We start from the raw sequence: 25,376 nt of genomic DNA, 5'->3' as shown, positions 1-25,376 counted from the left end.
ACTCTGCATTCAGATGGGAATATCTTTCCTTTTCTCCTTTGCTTTTCGCTTCTGTTCTCTTCCCTGCTATCTGTAAGGCCTCCACAGACAGCCACTTTGCTTTTTTGCATTTCTTTTCCATGGGGATTGTCTTGATCCCTGTCTCCTGTACAATATCACGAACCTCTGTCCATAGTTCATCAAGCAATCTGTCTATCAGATCTAGTCCCTTAAATCTATTTGTCACTTCTACTGTATAATCATAAGGTATTTGATCTACGTCATACCTGAATGGACTAGTGGTTTTCCCTACTTTCTTCAATTTAAGTCTGAATTTGGCAATAAGGAGTTCATCATACTTACAGCAATTTAAAGAGGAGAGACAAAGAAGTAGGACTGACACTGAGGAGAGTTTGCTGCTTGCCCAGGGAGACCCTGTGGAGGGGCATTCCCAGGGACGGGTGGAGCACCACACTTCCAGCTCAGGGACTTCACCTAAAGGTCCCCAAATCTTCTTACCTAGAGGCCCCCAAATCTCCTTTTTATCGGGAGCCAGAAGGCTCAGACTCAGAATGATTGACCCATCTTACAAATTCATGAGAGGCTCCCAGGCACACCAGAATTCACAAATGATGGCATTTCTTTCAGTGACCATGGCCACTGTCCAGAATATACTCCTCTGAGATAATGGTATCCAGGAAATTGATGTACTTTTTCAGAAGGGATGTTGGAATCAAGGCTAAGGCTGAGTAAGCCTCTTGAAGGCTACTTAATCTGGGCCATGGAAAGTCCTAATCTCCATCCACGCTACACAAGGGACAACCCCCCCCCCAACCCCTTACTCCACAGTCCTGTCCACAATATTGAGGGTCTCTCTTTTTGGCCAACCCTGGGCAACACTGGGGATTTTTCCCTTCTGGGCTGTCCTTTTCTTCACTCCATGGGAGCCATCACTGCACACAAACTTTCTCCAGGTAGGATAGATTAGGTGTCTACTGTCAAGGTTACACCCATATTGCTGTGGCTCCTTCCAGGAACAGAGGTCACTTAGCTGGAGTTTTGTGAGCTCATAAACTCCTCAGTATCTTGGCCTGCTCTTTTTTAGGCATGGGTCTGGCCTCTGTAGAGCCCAGAGGGGCACTGACATCAGTGTCAAGTCCTTGGGAGTTCTCAACACTGCTGTCCATGCCAGAGTCAGCAGCCTTGATCCACATCCACCACTGTCACTAACTAGCTCTTTCAACCAAGACAAATCTCCTAGCCATTCTGGGCCTCAGTTTCCAAATCTAAAAATGAGGGGATTGAACCCATAACTTATGTGTGTGTGTTAGTCTCTCAGTCCTGTCTGACTTTTTGCGACCCCATGGACTGTAGCCTGCCAGGCTCCTTTGTTCATGGAACTCTCCAGGCAAGAATGCTGGAGTGGGCTGCCATTTCCTTCTCCAGGGGATCTTCCTGACCCAGGGATGGAACCCCGGTCTGATGCATTGCAGGCAGATTCTTTACTGTCTGAGCCACTGATTGAACCCTTGAAGGTTCCTTCTATTTCTAAAAACCTAGGGTTCTGGTTTTTTTTAACCTATCTCTTTAAGTTTTGAATAGTGACAACAGCATCCAAAATCCTCTTTCTGAAACTTTCCCCAAGGCCAGATGTTCCTGGCACTGAAGTAGGAGAAAAAAATAGTTTTTGAATAACCTAACATTTTTGTCCTTTGGAGCAAATTAGCCTCTGGCCTTTTCAATTCCCCTTCCCCTATTGCTACTTCCTTATGAATCCTTAAAAGCAGTTTTTAAAAAGTAAACTGTCTACCCTTCCAGATTCACCACAATCTATCTTATAATAACATTATTTCCTCTCCAATTATTTTCCCTACATAAAACCTCTCAATCACTTTCATTCTGGCAACTGTGCTTATTCATCAGCCTTGATTTGCAGGGAAAAGCATTAAATGCTCCAAGGAAGTAGAACCTAAAGCTTAGAGGCAGGGCTAGGGGAGGAAATAAGCTGTCCATGCAGGTGAGTTCTTTCCTGAGTCTCAGTTTTCAGGAGGTGATGAGCATTTTAGGCAGGAGTGAGAGTTAAGCACAGAAACAAGAGGGGCATACAAAGGGAAGGAAAGAAAGAGTGAAGGCGCGAGTCTGCTTTGAAAGAGCTTTCAGGCGAAGCCCTGGTGGCAGCCCATCAAGAATGCTCAGTTGGTTAAATGACTTCTGGAACTGAGACTTTCCTAAGAAGCCACACCGCAGTAAGAGGGCGGAGCTGGCGCCCTCTGTGCCGCTGTCTGCGTAGCAAGCTGCTGAGGTATTGGGCAGCCCCTCCACTGGTCCCACACCCAGTTTCCAGGAGGCAGGATCATTCTTCAGGTCTCTAAAGCCTTCAAGGAAGACCAGATCTTTTTGTAGCCAGCCTGGAAATCAAAAATGCTCCAAACCACCCCTTAAAAAGTCAGACATTTATTGAAAGAAGAGCAATGCACTAGCAGGCCCTCCAAATGAATCTATACGCATAATACATGAATAACTTCCTAGCTTGAAGTTAGCAGCATATTCTAAATAATTGTAGGTGCCAAGATATCATCTAATGACTTTTAATTGAGGAAGCATATCCAGGAGATAGCGAAGGACAGGGAAGCCTGGCATGCTGCAGTTCATGGGATCCCAAAGAGTCTGACACAACTTAGCAACTGAACAACAACATGTGTGTATGGGTGGCTGCATGTGTGTGTGCAAACATGTATCCTAATATTAAAAAAAACCAAAAGACTCTTTGTTTTTAAGTCACACTAGGATTACAAACCAATACAATGAGTGAACCTAAAATATGACATATTATTAAAACCCAGACACAAACAAAAGTAGGAAGCAAGCCTAACTCATACCAGAAAGTATCAAAAACAGACACTCTGGTAAGTATCCAGCTAGTTAGACAGTCCCAAAGCAGTAACTTCTAATTAGTATTGAGAAATTACAATGTTGGTGGTGTATGAATACCTCCTGGTGAAACTGGCATAGGATGTCATGTACACCAGGAAGAACTGCTGCTGAAGTTTGCTCATTTGTTGCACCATAACATGGTTCCACCTCCAGGATTCACCTTGTCCTAGTTTATTTGTTTATTTATTTATTGAGAAAAAGTTTTCTCTGTCTTTCATTAACAAACAAATGCAAGCATTTTGGTCATTTTCTGATACCCTTTTGAGAGGGGTGGAGAACAGCACCAACTTTCTAACTGATGAAGAAGTGGAGGGAAACTGAAACAGCAGAGGCAAGAATCAGTCAGGTACACAGGCAATCTGTTTCCTAATCTCAATGGTACTTCAGTTAGCAGTCAGCGCCTCCAGCAAAAGCAGTCCCCACAGGACTGTGTCCCTCTGCCCATCACATCTTCCCTACCAATTCCTTCCTGAAAGTCTGAAATTGAAATAAACACCATGGCCACAACTTCAGAAGAGTCCCACTGCTCTTGTTCCTTTTCCTGGGACAACAACTCAATTCCTCTTTGGGTCCTTAATACCCAGAAGCAAAATACATTTTTTTTTTTTAGGCATTCATGAAGAAAAATGACAATGATCTTGTAATCTGAGGTATCTTTGAGTCTATGCGTTTGGAGGGAGGGTGGTATAGGAAGACATAATTACTGGATGATTCTCGGAAAGTATTTTTATCCCAGCATGGAGTTCAGTTTTAGTCAACAGAATTGAGGACAAAGTTTTTCCCTGAAGTTTACATAGCTAAAAAAGTATCAAGTATGGAAAGAATAAAAAGCACTACCCTAAGCTCTTCCCTTTCTTTCCCTTCCATTCACTTTTGTCAGTTTTCAAAAACCAAACTGCTTATAAGCTGAAAATGACTGAGACTTTGTGTAGCACTCTGAAGAGTTAAGATAAAAATTATACTGTTGAAAAAAAAATATTATTGAAATTCATGCTCTTTCCCAAGGGTGGAGGTCACAAGAGGCAGCTGGTGCCTGTAGATGATATGAACATTAGAACCTGCACATGCAATACTTTCAAAACTCTATAGTTCTCTAAATACCCAGAATATATAAAGAAACTTAAAGCTCAACAACCAAACACCAAATAACCTCACTGAAAAACAGGCAAGGGACTTGAACTGGTATTTCTCCAAAGATGATATACAAATGTCAACAAGCATATAAAAGGATGCTCAGTATCACTAACTGTTAGAAAAATACAAATCAAAACTGAGATGTCATCTCACATCCTTTAGGATGGCTGCTATGGGAGGGAAAAAAAAACAGCAATTAACAAGTATTAGCTAGGTTTTGGAGAAAATGAAACCCTGGGGCACTGTTGGTGGGAATGTAAAAAGGTACAGCTGCTATGGAAAACAGTATGGCAATTCCTCAAAAAGTGAAAAATAGAAATACCATATCATCCACCAATACCACTTTGGGGTATATATACAAAAGAATTGAAAGCAGTATCTCAGAGAGGTATGTGTATACCCATGTTCACAGCAGCATTATTGAAAATAGCCAAAGGTAGAAATAATCTAAGTGTCATCCACAGATGAATGAATAAAGAAAATGTGGTATATTTAACAGACTATACTATACAGCCTTACAAAGGAAGGAAATTTTGACACATGCTACCACATGGGAACCTTGAGGACTTTATATTAAGTGAAATAAAGCAGTCATAAGAAGACAAATATTGTATGATTCCACTTATATGAAGTATCTAGAGTAGTCAAACTCATAGAAACAGAAGTAGAATGTGGGTGCCAGGGGCTGGGGGAAGGGGAAACAGTTGTTTCATGGCTACAGAGTATCTATTTCTCAAAATGAAGACGTTCTAGAGATTAGTTGTGTAACAAGGTAAATACATTTAATGCTACTGAACTACACACTTAATAGTTAAGGATGGAAAATTTTATGTGTATTTTACCACAGTCAAAAAACCAAATCTATGCTCCCAATATTTCCCAGTGTGGCAGTGATGGTAACAACACCTCTCCCATGCCAAGGAGCTTCTCTCTGAGAAAGCCCAGAGAGACAGATGGCCTACAGACCTGCTGATGCCAGCGCAGAAAGACGGCCGAGGATGAATTCAACTGTAAAGGTTGCACTCATCAGTTTATTATTTTCTTCTTCTCTACTAGCATGAATATTTTATATATCTCGCCCTTTTACTCCTCTGAAGCCCAAGTCACTCCAATATCTGTAGATGCTGATCCTGAAGTGTTACTCTGTATTATCTGAGATTCTGGGGAAAAGAGGCCCGCCTATATGTCAGGGTCCAGGAGAAGAGGGATTGTGAAGTCAGCCCCTTCCTCTTCTTATTTAGAGAATTCAGTGACATGCCCACGTAGTCCCTCCCCATAAAATTCAGCATTTTTCAACTCCAGGTACAAGGTGACCATTTATGTTTCTACTTTTGACCTCCACATTGAACTGGCGGCACTTCCTGTCTAAGAATTACATGTGAGATTACTATTCCAGGTGTTATCCACCATCCAACAGGATCTAGCACCTTCTGCTCTTCTGAGTCCTCCTTCTTTTTTTATTTTTAGAACCACTTTCAGGTTTGGGGATCAGAGACTTTGCATAATAATGACACTTTATAAACCTTGTATCTCAAACATAAAGGAACACAGGGAATGTGGAAAGCTAGAGGAATGGATGGGCAGAGAACAGATGCCCCAAGGAGAAAGGGAAAGAGCTTTCAGAAGAATGCATTCCGAAAAAAGATGTCAAGTCCGTCTGGAAAGCATTTAAAGAAATAAAAAACCCTTTTCTGCTATGAGCAGCAGATTAGCAGAATACAAAACTCTCTGAACAATAAACCTCTAGGGCCAATTAAAAAATCAAAACAAAACTGAAAGAAGAGCTCCTTCTAGGCATGTCCAGCTACCATGAAGATGTAAGCCTCTTTCTGCTGTTCAGGGCTGCTCCTGGTGCCATATGCAAGAGATCTCTCCACCACAGTTCCCCTCCATGTGGCTCCTCTAGACATTGATTTGTGCAAAGGACTCCAATACCAAGAAAGTCCAATCTCCCCTCTAGCCCCCACCCCTGACTGGAAACATGGGCTGCCTCCCTCAGAGCCAGTATAGGGTTTCCAAAAGCACTAGGGCTGAGATATCTAACTTCCAATCCTCCCATAGTCTGTCAGTTTCCTCACCATCTTCTTGCACAACATAGTAGCAAAAAATGAAAAAAATGTGGCAATCTGAGGACATCATCAACAATTTTCTCTTGCCTCATAGTTTTGGTTATTTTGAATTACTAGGATATAAACAACATGTGAGTCCGCTAACCCCTCATCCCACTGTTGTTGTTTTTCAGTACAGATACTTTGTAGAACCCTCTGGGCTGGAATGAAGACAGGAAACAGGAAGCTCCCAAACCTGGGCTCTTTGCTTTTCTCTCTCTACCTCTATTGACACATGAACACAGCTACGAAAGAAGATTAGTCTGTTTTCAAAGGGTCCAGAAAAAAAAGCTGGCTAACCTGCTTAATAAGAGCCCAAGAAGGTAGTCACTTCCTTCCTGTCACTCAGATTTGAGACATTTTCCTTTTTCATTCAGGTCTGAAAGTGGCAGGCCATTGTGTAAGAGCTTTTTGTTGAAAGTTCCTTATTAAATTGCCCCTCATGGGCCATCAGATGAATAATCTTGGGCCGTTGAGCTGTATCTGGGCTCTAATTTCCAATGCTTCAACCATCTCTCGGGTTCTGCTCTAGACGCCTCAGATCTTCCTCTCTGGAGACGTACAGGCTGAAGACACAAAGCTCTGGTGGCAGGCAGACCTCATGGCTCCTGCACACGCAGAACATGACAGCTCCAAGCTGGGTTCTCAGAACCCGGGGTGGGGGCAGGGAAGGCAGGGGACTTCCTCATCCCACATTCAAATTGCCTGCACCCCTTTACTTCCATTTTCAATAAAAGAAGGAAATTTTTAAAACAACAATAGAAGACAAGTAGGAAGGAAGTGAGCATAAAAAAATTTAAAAGGGAACTTAAGAATTTATAAAGATACGAGAAACAATTTTAACAGGAAATACAAGCCAAAAGATTCATTCCACCAGAAAAAAAAAAGTGCATAAAAGCAACAGACTTTTGCATAGTCTTGCAGCACGTTTGTCCACACAATATTGCTGCATTTTCTACTGCCCTTTGAACACCCTGCAACTGCCTGCAAACACAAGCTGATGTGTCCTGGTTTATGCTAACAGGTGAACTTGATGAGAGGCTTAGCTAAATTCCATGAAATAAGTAATTTAAGGACCATGTGAAGGTTTGTTTTTTAGGGCACAGAAGTTCTGAACAGGGAAGCAAGAGGTTCTGAGAATTTCATTTTCATAGTAAGGGCTTGATGCTTGTTCCTCTAACAGCGCGTGGCCACCAGCTACATCCTGGCTCTTACATTCAAAGCTGGAGCAATTTCTTCATGTCGCAAAAAAGCATTGAAGGCAGTTTAAGGAAAGAGAACCAGTTAGGTATCTTAGAGCGGCTATGAAAGATTTTTCAGGGGGAACAAAAGGAGCACTAACCTGTGTTGTTTTAATCCGCTGAAAAGGACCAAGTTCTCAAGCTCCCCTGCTGTCTTGCAGTCGGCTTCCTGTAAGTGTTGCATGTGACATTAGACTTCCTCACTGCACCTTCTCTGACTCGTTCAAGGAGCGGTCAGAGACATGTGATAAGATCGTCTCCCTGCCTACTTCACGCTGGGGTAACCCTGTGTCTCAAGAAATGGCTGTGTCCCCACAGGGGTCCCCAGCTGGCCTCAGACATCCCCAGGGCTCAGGTAAAGAGGAGAGAAGCAAGGGAATGGGGCGGAGGAGGCAGGGGACAGTGGTGTCTGGGCTCCTGGCTCTTCTGATGCCATAAGGAGGGGGAGAAAGGGACAGACCGAGGCTCTTGGGCCCCCGGGTAGCCCCACCTTGGGGAAGGGTGGCACCTGGGAAGGGCAGCCAGCTCACAGTGGAGCCTGGAGCTTAGGCGCTGGCCTGTCACCAGGATGGGCCCAGTGTTACTGCCCTGGGGACTGCTGAGGAAGGGGGGCCATGTGCCGCACCTGGGGCGTCCCCAGGATCCTCTCTGGAGGGCGCCAGCACGGACGAGCACACGCAGGGCCTGGCTCACGTTCTTCCGCACCTTGCAGCCACAAGAGCCACTCAGCCTGAGTATCCTGGGCCAGTCTCAAGTCACGTCCAGTCTAGTTAGTCCGGCTGTCGGACAGTGTGCTCTAACTTTGGGTTCAGCAAACAAAGCCACAGCACTCTGCCTCCTGGGGCTACATAACTGGCACACATTTCCCCCTTGCTGGTCTCCAAAATATGCCAGCCTTTTGGTTTCTCCTGAAAGGGTTGACTTCATCTTCCTGTGGGATGGATGGGGTTCCTAGTGGCATGTGAGCCCTGGCTGTGGGGGGCCCTGATGCTGGCTTGCCAAGAGCAACAGGAAGAGTGCCCCTCTGTGTCCCCAACAGGGGCGAGGCCTGGAGCAGAGCTGTGGCAGGACCAAGCAGGAAGCTCAAGGGTGCCATTCTAGCCTGCTCGTTCCTGTGGTCAGTACCCTCCTCTCTCCTTTTATAATTCGTCAAGCTCTCTGGAGGTCCAACATACTGGAATTTATGGATGTAGGCAGTGGTGTGTGGAAGTGAAACAATGTCCTGGACCAAAGGGAAAATAGTCTGTAATTTATACAACCTGACTCAGTGCAGAAACCCCAATGACTGTTTCTATTTGGCTACCCTGGCGTAATTCTTTTTTTTTTTTTTTTTTTAAATGCTTTTAAAGGGATTTTTTTCACTTTGGTTGTTTTTTAGAAAGGTAACTGTAGACAAGCTCACTGTTCCAAGTCTTGAAAATATGACCCTATAATTCCCCAAAGAAGTTTTCCATGTGAGAACACCAAGTGAGGAAACGGATCCTGGGAGTCAAGACTTTGGATAACACGAAACTCTGCAGTCTCACCACATGAGTGCCTTTCTGGCTTTGAAAACACACATAACTGTTTTTACCATTCTGACCGCTGATGGCTGGTTTTCTGACTGAACTGTACAGTTAGATTAGCCATCTGAGTCAACATGGCTAAAAGCACAGCCATCAGTTTAAAATAAGAATAATGGTAAAACTTTGCCATCTTGGAAAAACAAAATACTCCATGGATGATAAATAATAATGAATCGACTTGAATATATTTAGAAGTGTCACATTCTGGGCTAAGCTGCCAGTTCCATTTTTTTAAACTAAGCAGTTACATATGTTCTACTTCAATCATGCTCTCTATGGAATTTTCAACGGTCTCAACAAAATACATTATAATTTCCCTTAAAATTCCCTAACCTGGCCTCCTGTCCATGATTTTTGTTTTTTCTGTTTAGGCATTAAAAGAATTTTAACAACTTTGTCTTTTAGAGCAGTTGTAGATTTACAGAAAAATCAAGAAGATGGTCGGGTTCTCATTCTGTACCCAAGCTCCCTGATATTAAAAGCTTACATTTAGTATGACAGATAAATAGCAATTAAGAAGCCAAAACTGATACATTATTATTAACTAAGGACCATAGGTTATTTAGGTTTTCCTAATTTTTCCCCACGTCCTTCTTCTGTCCCAGAAATCCCATCCAGGATACCACATTACCTTTAGTCATCGAGCCTACTTAGGCTCCTCTTAGCTGTGACAGTTTCTCAGACTTTTCCTGGTTTTGATGACTTTGAGAGTTCTAAGGAGTACTGGTCAGGTATTTTATTTTGTAGAAGGTTCCACAATTGGGATCTGTCTGATGTTTTTCTCATCATAAGACAGGATGATTGGGTTGTTTAGAGGAAGACCACAGAGGTAAAGTGCCATTTTAATCACATTACATCATGCATGTTTACTGTCAACGTAATTTAACACTGTTGATCACGGCCTTGATCACCTAACGTAATGTTTGTCATGATTCTCCATGGAAGGTTGCTCCTCACCCTCTTCTATAATGTTACACTTTGGAGAGAAAAGCTTGAGGGTGGAGTATCTATATAAATTATTTTGATTTTTTCTGCACAGAAGACTTATCACTTCTCCCCATATATTTTCAGTCATTTTTTATATCAGTATGGTCTCACAGATATTCATTTCATACTTTGGGTTATAATTCAACACAATTTTACTAACTTTGTTGCTCAGATTAATCACCTTTGGCTGGTGGGAGCTTGTTCAGTGGGCTCCTTGTTCCTTTGACATTCTCCTATCAATAGTCTGTTTCTTGGTTTTTGTTTTCGAGCATTTCATTATTTTCTGGCACTAAAATACGCTCCATGTTTATCAAATATAGTACCTCCCCAGCTGTCCATGACATTTTTTGTCTTGACAAATGAATGAAAGAAAATACATCTATGGGCCTGAGAAAACTTTTATGTGCCTTCAATTTTCATTAGTTCTGTCCTGTGTATTAGTAAACACTTTTTGAATTTTTGAAGACTTTTTTTATATGTACCATCTTTAAAGTCCTTATTGAATTTGTCACAATATTACTTCTGTTTTATATTTTGGTTTTTTGGCCGCGAGGCATGTGGACACTTAGCTCCTCGAGTAGATATCTGACCCACACCCCGTGCATTAGGGAAGGCATAGTCTTAACCACTGGACTACCAGGGAAGTCTCTAGTAAACATTTTAAAAATTGCTTTTATAAACTTAGTCCTATCTTCTACCAGCAAAAAAATACCAAAACACCAACTGAGTGAGATTCTGCATTTCCTTAATTCCAAGACATGTGTATTGTTTTGGTTTTTTTTCTTTCATATTCTAACATTTCTGGAAACAAAGTATACATTTAATACCATGTCCTTGCCCCTATCTCCTCACCTGTCATAAATTTAATGGTACATCTTATAGCTGATGGTGTCTTGGGAATGGAGGGAACACAGCAGTTAATTAGTTATTTGGACTATAGACATTATTTAACTACTTTCACTGATTTTTCTTTCCCCCACTGAACAAATACTTTGACTAAAGTGGTTTGATGTGTAGCAACTACAGATTTTTACCTATTTCCAGACACAATCTAACTTTACCTCAAATCACAAATTCCCATCAAGTGTTAAATTCTTTTCAACTTTTTATGTATTTAATATCTGACTCCTTTTATGTTTACTGTGTCGCTTTTTCAAGATCTTGGGAATCCATCATCATGCCTGAGGGGCCTAACACTGACCCTAAGAGGCTGCAGGAATGATGTTTCACTCCTGTGGATGAGGACTAAAAGTGCTTACTGGTCAGAAGCAGATCAGAAAGGCATCCTTAGTTCTACCTTTCCACTCGGGAAGCCATCCAACTGCAGAATGGCAAAACTGGCTATTCTGTTCTCTGTAGCCGGGAACTCATGAACTGCTGCTGCTTTGGGAGTGTGACGCTTTATAGAATTTTTTTTTTCTTTTAAAGGAGAGAAACTTGTTCACCCAATCACCATGGCCATATTTCACTTACAGATAAAATGCCCAATGTTTTCATCCAGGCAGGAGAACTTGGATACTCTAAATACAATTTTCTGTCCTGTGCTATGCTAAGTCACTGCAGTCATATCTGACTCTTTGTGATCCTATGAACTGTAGCCCGCCAGGCTCCTCTGTCCGTGGGAATTCTTCAGTCAAGAATACTGAAGTGGGTTGCCATGCTCTCCTCCAGGGTATCTTCCCAACCCAGGGATTGAACTCGGGTCTCCTGCATTGGTAGGCAGATCCTTTACCATCTGAGACACATGTGTAAAATGTACTAAGATACTAACAGTGTCCTAGTCATCTCACTAGCATTCAGAAGAGATTGGAAGAGTTGCCACACTGACTTTTTAGGCAGCTCTTACCACATGCAGTTGTCCCTTGGTATCTGCAGGGGATTGGTTCCAGGACCACCACCCCCACCCCGTCCCCACAAACCTGAGGATGCGCTCAAGTCCCTTAAGTCAGCCCTGTGTATCCATGGTTCCACCCTGGTGCATAGAAAGGGCCCAGTGTACTTTGATTTAATTCTCACAGCAATCCTGTGATCCCCACTTCACAGATAAGTAGCCAAGTTAGAGGGGCTAAATAACTGCTCAGGGGCCACTGATAAGTTTGAAGCTGGAGACTCAGAGCTGAATCCTACTCTTTGCTGTAGATGGTTTACCATCTGTAACTCACAAATGGGCACTTTATTGAATATAGTCCTATTCTCTAATTAACTTTTGCACATGCTTTTCATCTCAGCCAAAGTTCAGTGACAGTGAGGACAGAAACAATGTCTTTTGCTTGTTTTGGCCACATCATGCAGCATGTGGGATCTTAGTTCCCCAACCAAAGATCAAACCTGTGTCCCCTGCATTGCAAGGCAGATGCTTAACCACTGGGCCACAAGGGAATGCCCTGGGACAATGTCTTTCACCCCATTAACTCTGCCTCATTCCAGCAACTGTCCTGTTAACTCTGCACTTCTGCCTTACTGCTAATCAAATTTTTTATTAGAAAAAAATTCACAATTTTTCTAATAAAAGTAAATAATTAAGTTTCATAATTTCCCTTCTCCCACATTGTTTTATTTTTCAGTTATTAGCTTCTTAAATTTTAAACTTATTTTATTGCTTTTCAGTCATTTAAATAAAAGGCTTAACTTTTTATCTAACTATATTTTTAGTATAATCCCCCATAATTCAATGTACTCTATTTACACTGTTAATTTTAAAATAGTCTATAGTTGCAGTAGTAATTTCTTTTTTGATCCAAAAATTATTTAAAAGGATCATATCTTAGTTTCCAAGTGCTCAGATGGAGGTGGAGGTAACAGCCATCTTGTGTAACTTTCAATGCTATGTTTTTGTTATATGTCTACTTTTTGGTTAGTTTAAGTTGCTTTGTGGTGTAGTATTTCATCAATTCTTAAAATTATCCACGGTCATTTGAAAAACTGCATATATTTCCTATTTGTTGGGTTAGGTTAATAACTGTTATGTAGATCTTTTGTTCCTACTCAATTTTGTCTGCTTGATCAAATTCTGAAAGTATTTTGTTAAAGTCTCCCACTATGATTATGGAAAACTTTGTGTTTTTAAATTTTTATTTCATGTATATTTTTAATTTGCATTATTTTGCTTGTATTTTTAACAAATTTTGCTTTATCTAATTCAGTGTTAAATGTTCAGTACCTAAAGTTTCATTGTTATTGAAGCTTCTTGTTTGATTAATATCTTTTGTTTTATATCTTGTTCAGTATTTCTTTTACATTTAATCCTACACTTTTTAGAGTTAATATTAACACTCCTATTTTTGTTTGTTAGAATTTACCAACCTATCCCTTTATTTTCTGCCTTTCTGTATAATTTTGGTATACAAACACTTCTAAAGACAGCATTTAGCTAGACTATCTTTTTAATCAATCTTATTTTAATAGAGGGATTTAAATGTGACTGAATCACATTTACTATTGTTTGCTTATCTTATGCTTGCCATTTTATCATATATATTCTGTTATATTGTTTTTTTGGGTTTTTGTTCCCTTTTTCATGATCTTTGCTGATTGACTATGGTTTATATTATTGTAGCACCCCTGGCTCTATAGGTGTGTTTTAATATCTAATGGTTTAGAAATCCTCCCTATTATACTTTTTTCTACAGGTTAAAATACGTGTAACCTTTCTTGGTGAACATCAGAGAACTGCATAGTAAGACCCTGTAATCGGTAAGGTCAGTCCATTGTTTTGGGAAATTTAATGGTAGGTTCATGTCAATAACAATAATAAATTTTGTGTATATGGGAATGACACTACACAGGCATTAGAAACTCTTCTAAAGAGTATGTGGCCAGGTCTCCATTCACTTCCCTCCCTGCTTCCAACAACAAGAACTGGCTATAGCTTTCACAAATCATGTGGATGAATGTGGGTAGAGGGGCAGTCAAGAACCTAGTGGCTGGGATGTAGCCAGGAACATCCTGAGGAATGCTTGTGCAAATTTTGGACTCAGATATGCGGGCACTTTGGAGATCTGTAGAGGGGAGGCTCTCAAGGTGAACTTCCTGCTATCTCACTTCCAATCACTAGAAGTCACCATCAGCTGAGAAATCTCATCTAGAATTAGGTAAGCGCACCAAAATAAGACCACAAGAACATAAACATATCCTTGAAAGACATGAAAAATCCAAATAAGAAAATAATGTGTGTAGACCTGCTCAGGAGGTTAGAATTCTCAGTTTCTTAGTGTCTAGTTAAAAAAACTCAGTAATCAAAAAGAATCCACCCCTTTCCCCCTAAAAATGAGGTGTTTTCCACTTTTTAAAAACTTTGATATAGGTGAAAGGGTGATGGGGAAAATTCCGGTCATAAAATACCTAAGCAGGTATTCTTTGTATGTGTTTCTATTTGTGCATGTGTTTGAATAAAGGCTAACATTAAGATTCCATATTTAATTTTTTATGGAGAATCCCAGTGGGAGGGAAGCAATAAGGATAAAGGTGAAACAACTGTTTGAAGACTTGCCATTATTAACTCTCAATTTACTGGACTGAAATCTTGGTTTGAATCAAAAGAAGTGATTAAATACTTTAAAAGAGTGTTTCTGTTCTAACATAACATATTTAAAAAATTAATTAAGCCACATAAAATTTTATGAATTTTATGAATTTTTTAAGTATTCTCATAATACAAAAGGAGAGACTAAGGGATTCCAAGAGTTGAAGGGATTTGTTCAAACAAGTAAGTAAGTAATAGAACTGGGATTTAAACCCAAAGCTTCTGACTGCAAGTCCAATGTCATTTCCAATATACACCAAAACTTTTGTTGTTGTTGGCATGTGGGATTGTAGTTCCCTGACCAGAGATTGAACTCATGCCCGTTGCATTGAGAGTGTAGAATCTTCACCACTGGACCAGCAGGGAAGTCTTACATCAAAACTTCTGTCTCAGATAAAGCTAAACCCATGCACACCACATGCATGTTGTAAGAGAGAAACTGCAGCGAGGTACACCCTTGGTAGTCAGTGCTTCACGATGTAGGTCAAACAATTCAGCTGGACCTAGAACAACTGTTTCTACACTGACCCTGAGTAACGTTTGGAGCATTATGTTATGCCAAAGGCTTTCCTCATTAGCAATAAAGCAAAAAGACACCATGCACCACATTTCTGAGTCCTAGGAACAGCTACAAAGAAGAAGAAAGGTCAAAAAAGTTCTCTTGCTGGTGCACTGCACTCTGGTACATATGATTATGTCCTTGTAATGTAATTGAAGAGTCATTCTTTGGCATACTATAGGGCCTGATATCGACAAACAAACTGGCCCTTTCCAATATCATGCAGTTTAATTTCAGATAACTAGGCCCTCACTCATCTTTGTTATTGATCAAAACACTGAAAAGATATGGCAAACTCCCTTACTCATAAAAAGACTGGCTAGGGACACAAAGAAAGCCTTGTCATTCACCTAGGATGAGTTTTAAGAAGCCTATAAATACAGAATTCCAGAGGCGGTAGACAGTATTGAGAACCAAGACCCTCTCACACATTTGTTGCTCCATTCTTTTAAGCTGAATAGTGAAAACCAGAATGCAAGGCAATCTTAAAATTCAAAAGTGAACCAAGGTTATTGGGAGAGATTATGAGTGGGTATTATGCAGATTGGTAGCCCCAATTCAGGATTTGTATTTTCCCTACACATATATATAACATAGGACCAGGAGAACAGTTAATTGCCTATTTGTACAATCTTCCTACTCAGATGTAACCCTTGCTTCCACATTTAACAGCATATAGAAGAGGGCAGAATTGGTAAACAAGCTCATGTCCCTCCTAAAAGGAAGGATTCTGGAATCAAACTACCTGGGCTCAAATCCCAGATCCATTACTTACTAGTTGCAGTGAATTACTTTATTGTTTGGGGCCCAGTTTACTCATCTGTAACATGGAGATAACTTTTGAGTACTGAGTGTGACAATGCATTCAAAGAGCTTAGCCAGTGCAGTGCATAAATCGTGGCTACTATTACTGTTAGTAGGTGGAAATCTTATTAGGAAATTTCTACATTAGAACTTCTCATAAGAAATGTAATCAGAGTCAAGCAATGGGCTTTATCTCTGGGTGCTGTGTAAGCAGGAAATAAAAGATCTTCAGAAATCAGGGGCAGTGGAGTTACAGGTCCTCCAATCATCCTAGAGAGGCACAGTCCAGCCAGGAAGTAGAATAGGAAGCCTGGAAGTGGAGTAGCATTTATGCCTCTAAATTTGGTAGAGTTGGATGTATTTGTGTCTGATCAAAAAAAAGAAGGAAAATGGTTTGTGAATTATGTCTCCATTAATTTTTTTTTAAATGATGAAGGTTTTGTAACCAGTGAAAACCTATGTGGATGAGAAAGAGATCTGCACCATGTATGGCCTCAGGATTTTATTCAGGTTACAATTAAAGTGTGGGTCACATCCAGCTGAGCAACATCAAACCCAACCACATGTGTTTATCACATATTTTCTGGATTATGATTTGGATTTTGAAGTGGCTACAGACAGGCTGAATTACATAATTCTATAAATGAGGTAACCTTTCAAATGATAAACATCTCTCAAGATTTTATTAATATTTACAGTCATTCTGAATAACAATACATTGTATATACCATTATCTATTATTTTCTTTGTTAGAAATAAAGCTGGTACTTTGGGAAGTACCTAAAATAAAAACAAGGTGCTGTTTGCTGAACTGGGCTTCCCTGGTGACTCAGTGGTAAAGAATCTGCCTGCCAATGCAGGAGATGCAGGGGACGTGGGTTTGATCCCTGGGTCGGGAAGATCCCCTGGAGGAGGAAATGGTAACCCACTCCAGTATTCTTGCCTGGATAACCCCATGGACAGAGGAGCCCGGTGGGTTATAGTTCATGGGGTCGCAAAGGGTAGGACATTTGCTGAATTACTGTTGCACGTCTCTCAATGATATACTTCCTGCACTGAAAGCCACATGCTGCTGCTGCTGCTGCTGCTAAGTCGCTTCAGTCATGTCCGACTCTGTGCGACCCCGTAGACGGCAGCCCACCAGGCTCCGCCGTCCCTGGGATTCTCCAGGCAAGAACACTGGAGTGGGTTGCCATTTCCTTCTCCAGTGCATGAAAGGGAAAAGTGAAAGTGAAGTCGCTCAGTCGTCCAACTCTTAGCGACCCCATGGACTGTAGCCCACCAGGCTCCTCCGTCCATGGGATTTTCCAGGCAAGAGTACTGCCACATAGCAACTACTAATTAACTTCCAAGCACAAATTGATATACAACAATGATCAAACATCTCTTTATCTAATAACAGTAGTGTGTTTATTGAAATGTTTCCTGAACATCTTATATACATTGTATTTTAACCTTAGGACACAATGGATCATTAATAACATTGATGGAAGTGGAGGCAGAATAGGAATTAATGGAATATCACAATGAATTGATTATAGTTTTTGTTTTAATAAATTACACTTCCCTTTTTATTGAAAAAATGACCACCATGAACTGTAATATTCATCAAAATACATTGAAATTTTTAGTAACTAGGTGTAAATAAGTGTAAAATAGGTGTAAAACCTAATAGGTGTACAACCTTCCTAAGCAAAAAGGAATATGCAGGGGGCAGATAAGTTGTGACCAGTAGTGTGCTACTAAATGTGCCACTAAATGTATAAATTCAAGTTAAAAATAATTCATTTAGCTTGATTAAAGACAAGCATTTAAGGTTACAAAAAAAAAAAAAACAAATAAAGCAAGGCAACACCAACACCACCCTGGGCTGTCATTAATGATAAACTGTGTTGCTATCCAAATTGTAAAGGAAAAAAAATCCAGGAATCCACTACCAAACTGTGTTAACAGTACACTGACACATCTTGGGGTTATGTCTCTCATTTGCAAAGCTGCAGTAACAGATATATTTTATTTACAGAAATCCAACTCTTTATGCTTGAAAGAGAATGAAAAAATAAATACACAGTGACAGCCATTTCACTCACCATTCTGTACAATCTCTCTTGAGACAAAAGCTGTGAAGCTATGGTTGTCACTGGCATGCCATGCTGGGTATAGTATCAGTCTTCAAAAACACGTATCATTCACATACCAGGGCTCATAAATGGCAGCGGCCTCATAAATGGCAGCTGGCCACTTCATGTGGAGGTCAACCCCCAGTGATCAAGAGTAATTCCCAATAGAGGGAATTTCTACCTTAGCCACAATTGTAAACTTCACTGAACTCTGCTGGACCACAAATGTCTTTATCTCACCATGGTTCCTCGTCCACAATGGCAGCTCAGAAACTCCGCTGCTGCAGTGACTCCAAGGCTCAGTTATAAGCCGCTATGCCTTCTGGAGCGTCCTTCTCTCATGTTCTCCTTACACCAAGTGATGATGTAAAGATTTGAGACAGAGTTTTGAAAAAAAAAAATAAAACCCTTTTACTGTGGCCTAGTACCTGTGATAATTTCATGTCCTTTAAAAGGAAGTTTGGAACATTACTGCTCCTTTTAAAGGAAAAGAGGAGCAGGTAGGCTGACTAAGAGATGAATGACTATCTTAACACATGAAAATGTCCTAATGAAATGCTCCCCGCCACAGTCTTAAAAAACAATGGAACAATATGTACTGAAATAAAGAAATGACTTTCCATCTCTAAAGTAAAGACTGACACTTCAGGCAATAAGCACCTGAGAGAAACGTGTTCTGTCTCCTGCGATGCCAACCAATCTTGGCCTTGGTTCAAGGTCAGCCTCTTCCTTCCAGATCCTCCCAGTAGAGGCTTGCCTGCTCCCTCCACTGGACCAGTGGTTCCCTTGACCCCTCTTACCAGTCCACCTGGGGGTCAGGGGAGAGAAATGGGTTTGGCACCTTGCAGGGGTTTACTGAATGAATGAAAGATCACTGCCTCCCAACAACAAAGAAGAGCGGAATCCCTCATTCTCAAACACACTGTCCAGTTCACTAGTTTTATAAACGGTCTACTCCATGCATGCACAAAGTATGAAAACTTCAAAACGAAAAATGCTGATTCCAATTCTAAGTTAACCTGCCAGTAATTTATATATCTTAAGGCAAAACTGGACATAAAACTCCCTCTGTCCCTCCTTCCATGATCTCCTGTACTAGTGCTTCTTGGGCCTTTTACTTTTACTGAATTATAATACCATCTCAACTGCTCTTCTCAAAAAGAATAAAACTCCTTAGCTTCTCAGTTTTCTTTCTAGGATTAAACATAAGCAGTACACCTCCTGACAATATTTTTAACAGGGAAATAGGAAGCCAAACAAGATAGAAAGTCTTTGACAAATAGAAGGCAACCAATCTATCGTCAGCCATCCTGTGCTGGTGACCACTATTCTGGTTCAAGGTGCCCATGGGCTACCTTCAGAAGGGTGGACAATGAGGAATGGCTAAGCAGGGGCCTGCCACGAGAACTCTCATGAGATGGTCAAACAGCATGGATGAGATTAGCACTATGGTGAACTTATGTGTATATGGACAGCTTAGTTTCCTGGCATCTCATGTGCTGTGAATTTGCTGCCTCTGATCTAGAAACATGAGTTCTGACCCACAAGGAGCTGAATTTCTCTGTTGTTGGCTGAGCTGAAAAGACAACAATTAGAAAAAATAAAGATTTCTCCACACAGCCTCTCAGAAGGGATCTGGCCTGTGATCTGCCATACCCTGATTTTCAAAATTCAAATGGATTTATCTGTTCATGAAAAGACCACTAAACTGATTGTAAATCTAAGTACTAAGACTACTATTACAGTTCAGCTGCTTCTGAAGCGCTAGCTACCCTAGGCCCTAAGAGCCTAATTTTCCTGTATATGCTCAGATTGCTTTGTAAATGCTCTTAATAGCACAAACTACTACCATTATCCATTAACCTATAATAATTATGATATTAAGTGTTTATGTGTACCAACAGTGTTACCTTTAAAAAAAAAAAAAAGAAATCCTAAGTGCTTTCTAATGCATTGCCTAATTCATCATCATTGAAGAAAGCTGCTATTTCTACTTAAAGGTGGTGACATGAACTTATTGCTAAATGAAAAACAGTAACATACTTTCTTTCCCAAGCAAACTATTAAATTGCACACATATCTGTTAACTGATTAGCTCACTCTCCCATGTTTTTCTTACTTGAAAAAACCCAGCAGCAACATGGTACATTTTGATGGGACCAGGTGGTACTTACAGTCAAGATCCTATAAACACAATGGTGTGATACAGTAACTACCCAAGCTATATAGCCAGGCCACCTTGGTGGGTGAGTGCTCTAGTTATTTACTGCTGTGTAACAAATGAGCCCAAAACTCAGCTTCATAAAACTACCATTTCATTATCCTCATGAATTCTATGGGTCAGGAATTTCCAAAGGGCATGATGGAGACAACTCTTCTCTGTTTCATAACATCTGTGGTCTTAGCTGGATCACTGATAGACTGAGGGCAAGAGAAGACTGGGGCTAGAGAACCCACTTCCATGATGGTTTCATTTATGTCTGATGCAAGGCTGGGAAAGCTAAAGGATGGGCTCACAAAGACTTATATCTGGCCTTTCTAGCATCTAGTTGGACTTCTTACTTGGTGGCTCAAGCCTCCAAAAGCAAGTGTTCCAAATAAGGCCGAAGTACAGCCTTCTATGATCTAATCTTGAAAGTCACATGGGGCCACTCTGTCTTACTCTCTTGGTCAAAGAAGTACAATCCCCTTTCCCCACCAAAGTCAAAAGAAAGGACACAGACACACCTCTCACTGGAAGAAGCATCAACACACCTGTAGCCATGATTTCAAATATCTACAATGAGCCTTCAGTTTTCTGCGTCTGGTGCAACAACATTTGGGACTTGAACTTTTATTGGTCAGCAAGTGTGTTTTCAGAATTAAAACCAAAAATGGTTGCAATTGTGTTTCTAAATAATCAGTTTCTCAATGGTAATATAATGCCTACTTGGGTGTTAGGTAAATATTAATTTGGAATAGCAACAAAGTATTATTGGAATTGTTGGAATATCAACAATGAATGACAACAGGCAGATTTCTTGGCTTGTTTTGCCTTTAATTTTATAAAAATTATTCAGTTGGGTCAAAAACATTTCCCCCTATTTCCATAAAGGTTTTATAGCAATCAGATGCCCCAAGTTATATTAAAACACTTATGGAAACTAAGTTAAAACCAATTTAACTTTATAGAGCTAACTTTTCAGCTTGAGGTGGCAAATTTAAGCTTCTATCAGAGTAGGTAGAGAAGTAAAAGCCAATGGTAATACTGCAGACTGGGGTTAACTGGAGCACATGGGTCCTTAAGATATCTGAGTTCAATTTTTAAAAAATTACTGCACTTTTCAGAAATGGCTCTTAGACCACAATTTATGATCTTTGATTCAGATTAGGTGCAGATATTTGTTAAGTTTACAGTTTTTTGTCCTAGTTCTATTGGTCTATTTCACACTCCTCTGAGACTGGAAAACAAACACTCAATACATAATTGTCTAGTTAATAATAAGCATGTATTGAGCATTTACCATGTTGCAGACACTGAGCTAAGCTACTGACATTTGCATCTCATTTAATCTGCCACAGTCCTTTGGGGTATTACGGAACCCATTTTACAAATAAAGAAATTAAGCTTCAGGGAAGTTAATTAACCTGACAAAGGTGAAACAGCTTGTGAGTAGTAGAGAGGGGTTCACACCCAGATAGGGTTTGATCCTAATACCTATGCTCACAGCCACTGCATGGTATAATATTGTGCTTTTGATGAATGTGTCTCCCCTAAACCATAGATGAGTGGTACATAAGAAGGGGGATGTGTAAACACTTGGTCAACACTTCTTTGGTTAGAACCCATCCAGTTACACTAATTTGGGGATGGAAATGGAAGTTTACCTGAGGCACTGAATATGCAGAGATAGTCCCTTCTACCCAGAATCCTGTAAGTGTAAGACTGTGTAAGGTCACTGTACTCCAGCACCCAGACCACACCTCTCTGGATACCTGGAAAGAAATCTAGAGTCTCAGGCTTCTAGAAGATGGACAGTGCCTCCACCATTGATCACCTGATAGAATACAATCCACTAGCAAGGCACAACTCACGTATTTATCAAATGAGCACAAGATACAGGATCAAGGAAATCAGCATTTCTGTGCTCAACACCATCTCCTGGCAGATCATCACTTGATTTTCCCTTAAAAAAATCTGTTTTGAAAAATCCCCTTAAAAAAAAAAAATCCTCCTCTATTTCCTTGATGAGAAAATTCAGAGAGTTCTCATACATCAAACAAATGACAGAGGCAGTTTTTAATCATTTAAATTATTTATCCTTCATTGTTTAATGCTTTATACCACTCCTCCATGAATAATTTATAACACCATTTATGTTTATTAAAAATTGATCACAAGGACATGCTCTCTCCCCATCCTCTCAGGCTACAGATATTTCTCTGTCAGATCGCTTGAGAATAGACAACAATTCTTTAAAAAATTGTCTCTAATGGTTTGTATGCAGGTCCTTTTCTTAAATTCCTTTTCTTCCTCAAAAGGGCTAGAGGTTACCTTTATGTATTAACTACTCGTTTCCCTTTTTATATAAGAAGAATGTTTGCCTGAAGACCCACTGAGGCTTTCAGGAAAAAGGTTTATGTTGCTTTTCTAACTTTTAGAATGCAGATGTGAAAAGGACGCATGAAAGAACAAGATTCTAGAGTCTTCTATGACAGAGGTCATAGCTGTGGAGCCGTCTCTTTCTCTTTGCTTTTTCTATTCTGTTCTGTATTTCCTCCGCAAATGATTAATTTTCCTTGCCTTAACTGGAGAGCTTTTTTTCTCTTCTCCTTTTCCAGTTTCATCCCAAATCCCAGATTTGTGTTTTCTCAGCAAGTTGCCAACCGCAAATCCTCTAACTCCCCATCACCAGTGTTTCCAACCCACTGCCCTAAGAATGAAAGGTTCAAGAAGGTGACATCCTTGGACACTCCTTCCTCAGACCTGGTCATTCTTCTCTTCCCCACAAGAGGACAAGAGAGAAGCAGAAATCAACAAGGTGGGTGAGAGGTGGGGAGGAAGGAAGAAGAAGCACCCAAGGTTCTTACAATGTATTAGTCTGAAAAAGGTTTGCAGTGGACTAAACCCCAAAGTAATCAAACTTGGTACATTCCAGTTGGCTCTCCTTGGTCCTTCCAGCCCACCCCAATGGGATCCAGCCCTGTCCCTCTTCCAGGGCTCCCTGCTGAAGCAGATGGCTGGCCGCCCAAGCCAAAAACCTGAAGGTAACCCTCACCTCTTCCCTTTCATTCACTCCCATAACCAGTGAACCAATTACCCAGACTTGTAGCTTCTCCTTTTCAGTATCCCTGGAGTCATCCCCTGAGCCATTCACCACTCTCCCTGCCTGGCCCCAGAACAGTTTCTCGAGGTCTCTAGACCCAGGTCCTTCCATTCTCAGCATGATGTAGCTATGATCTCTCTGAAAGGCAGATCTGCTTACAGTTCTCTTCCTATCACAACTGAAGCCAAGTCTAAACCTGATATGGCTTACCAGGCTTTCAATATGTGATGAGGCTCCTGCTTAGTTCGTGGGCCTTTTGTTTCACAAACCCTAGGTGTGACTCCTCCTCACCCCCACAAACACACCCAGGCAGCTCTACTCTCTACACTCCACTCTCCAGCTACACAGAACTTTTCCAGTTCCACAGAGGAGCCATGTTTTCTCTTGTCTCTTGCCTGGGGAGTATGCCTCCAATGAATGGTGTATGGAGTATGCCTCCAGCGAATGGTGGCCTCCAATGAAGCTTGGCTCCTGGTATTCACACCTTGTATAGTCCCCTCTCTTGGAACTGGGCTGTACTTGTGACTTGCTCTTTAAAAAAACAGAAAGTGCAGAACCTGCTAGTCATGGTCTGAGACTTAAGAAGGCCTGCAAGCTTCTGCTTTTGTGACCCTAACTACGATGGAAAAGGTCCAGCAATCCTGCTGAAAAGACCATACGGAAAGACCACATGAAGAGGCTACTTGGAAAGTAAGAGGTTCTGACATTTCCCGGAGAGGAAGAAAAGCTCAGCTCAGTTCTGCCCCAGCTAATCTGCCGTCTGAATGTAGCCCCCGTCTGACCATAAGCAAGAACAGCAGAAGAGCTGCCCAGTTGAGCCCAGCCAGACTGCAGAATTGCAAGCAATGAAATGACTGACGTTTTAAGCCACTAAGTTTGGGGGAGGTTTGTTACATACCAAGATATAACTGTAATAAACTCAATGTATAAATGAAAGGGAATACAAAATTATTTCACAGAATAAATTTTATGCCATGACAAGTCAATATTTCTAACAGGCAGATCCAAAAAAAAAACGAGCAGAAAATTAAAAGGATATAGAGGAACTCACACCACCAGCTTCCATTTAGAATATATCACAATTTTATTCTGTCATTTTCTTTGGTTTTTAAGACATTTTCCAAAGAAAAATTTTCCTAATTTTTTTTTTAAGGATTCCAGGTCTGACATTAAAGTTAAGGAGTCAAGGATGTGATGTGACCATTAAGACACAAATGGAAACTAGCATGTGGCCATCCTGCTCTTCCATTTTCTCTTACTTACCAGTAGTGTAGATCCAAAGCTATGGATGAGGGCATGGGGATTGCTGTGTTCAGGGCAGACTAGAACATTGTGGGGGTTCCCAGCTTAGTTGGATTGAACATCAGTTCAACTTCAGCAACAGTTCAGTTCAGCCTGAAAAATCACCCAAAGAACAAAATGGCCAATTTTGACTAGTAACTAAAATGATCAGTAGAAATAAAATGGCTACCTATAACTTTAGCCCAGGCATCCAATCAATTACATACACACATACACTCACACACTATACTGATGCCCCGTGGAGACAGCTGAGGCACTGTTACATAACCCAGGATATGGCTAGATTATTTTTAAAAGCTCTGTAGATATGCAGAAAGAAGAGAAAGAGTGCTAAATTTAAAGCAGCTTGGTGGAACTTTGGATTGCTGCTTCTAATAATTACTGCTCTTTCAGAAAGAAAAAGGATCGTTATATAAGGAATAGGATCTAAGCCAAGTATCTGTCTTTCACAAAAATAAAAAAGCAGAATGTCAAAAATATTTTCTAACAGTTTATACTGGACTAATGCTTTGATGTTTCTGAATGATCTCTTGTAGGTAAAATTATCGATGTCTGTTTTGCAATGTGTCATGTCTTTCAAAACTATCTCCAATTAATAAATCTTACATGGTGGAGAATGAAGAAGTAGGTTTAAGAAAAATCTGGTGGCCTAAATGTCACATGTTTAGAAAGAGAAGGGTCAGTTCCCAGTGATTGCAAAGCTGCAGACACTAGGCAGGGGAAATAGAACCTTAAGCATAAACATAAACCTTCAGCATTTATTAAATGCTCTGTCGGTTGATGAAACTGAGCATGAGCCCCTTTAAACATTGCTG

General features: G+C 40.6%; 1 protein-coding gene and 1 long non-coding RNA gene across 10 annotated transcripts in view; one reads left to right on the top strand and one right to left on the bottom strand.

Annotated features, from left to right (window-relative positions):
- Nucleotides 1-25,376, bottom strand: part of WIPF1 (WAS/WASL interacting protein family member 1) — a 123,488-nt gene that overhangs the window by 72,923 nt on the left and 25,189 nt on the right. For 7 of the 9 annotated variants that reach the window (XR_014080657.1, XR_014080658.1, XM_081584588.1 and 4 more), the window contains exon 1: nt 7,498-7,582. The exons of the other annotated variants lie outside the window; for them this stretch is intronic. The gene's annotated coding sequence lies outside the window, so the exon portion shown is untranslated. Of the gene's footprint in view, nt 1-7,497; nt 7,583-25,376 lie in introns of those variants that run through there. 9 annotated transcript variants of the gene reach the window in all.
- LOC145543353 (uncharacterized) lies at nt 7,613-24,240 on the top strand. The gene is made up of 5 exons (XR_014080659.1): nt 7,613-7,751; nt 13,578-13,641; nt 22,775-22,974; nt 23,092-23,200; nt 23,534-24,240. It is a non-coding gene; the product is annotated as an uncharacterized LOC145543353 (long non-coding RNA).

Source organism: Giraffa tippelskirchi, chromosome 3, assembly GCF_054371585.1.
Source record: "Giraffa tippelskirchi isolate mGirTip1 chromosome 3, T2T-mGirTip1v1.2.pri, whole genome shotgun sequence".
Taxonomy (NCBI): domain Eukaryota; kingdom Metazoa; phylum Chordata; class Mammalia; order Artiodactyla; family Giraffidae; genus Giraffa; species Giraffa tippelskirchi.
This window is presented reverse-complemented; position numbering and strand designations above follow the sequence as displayed.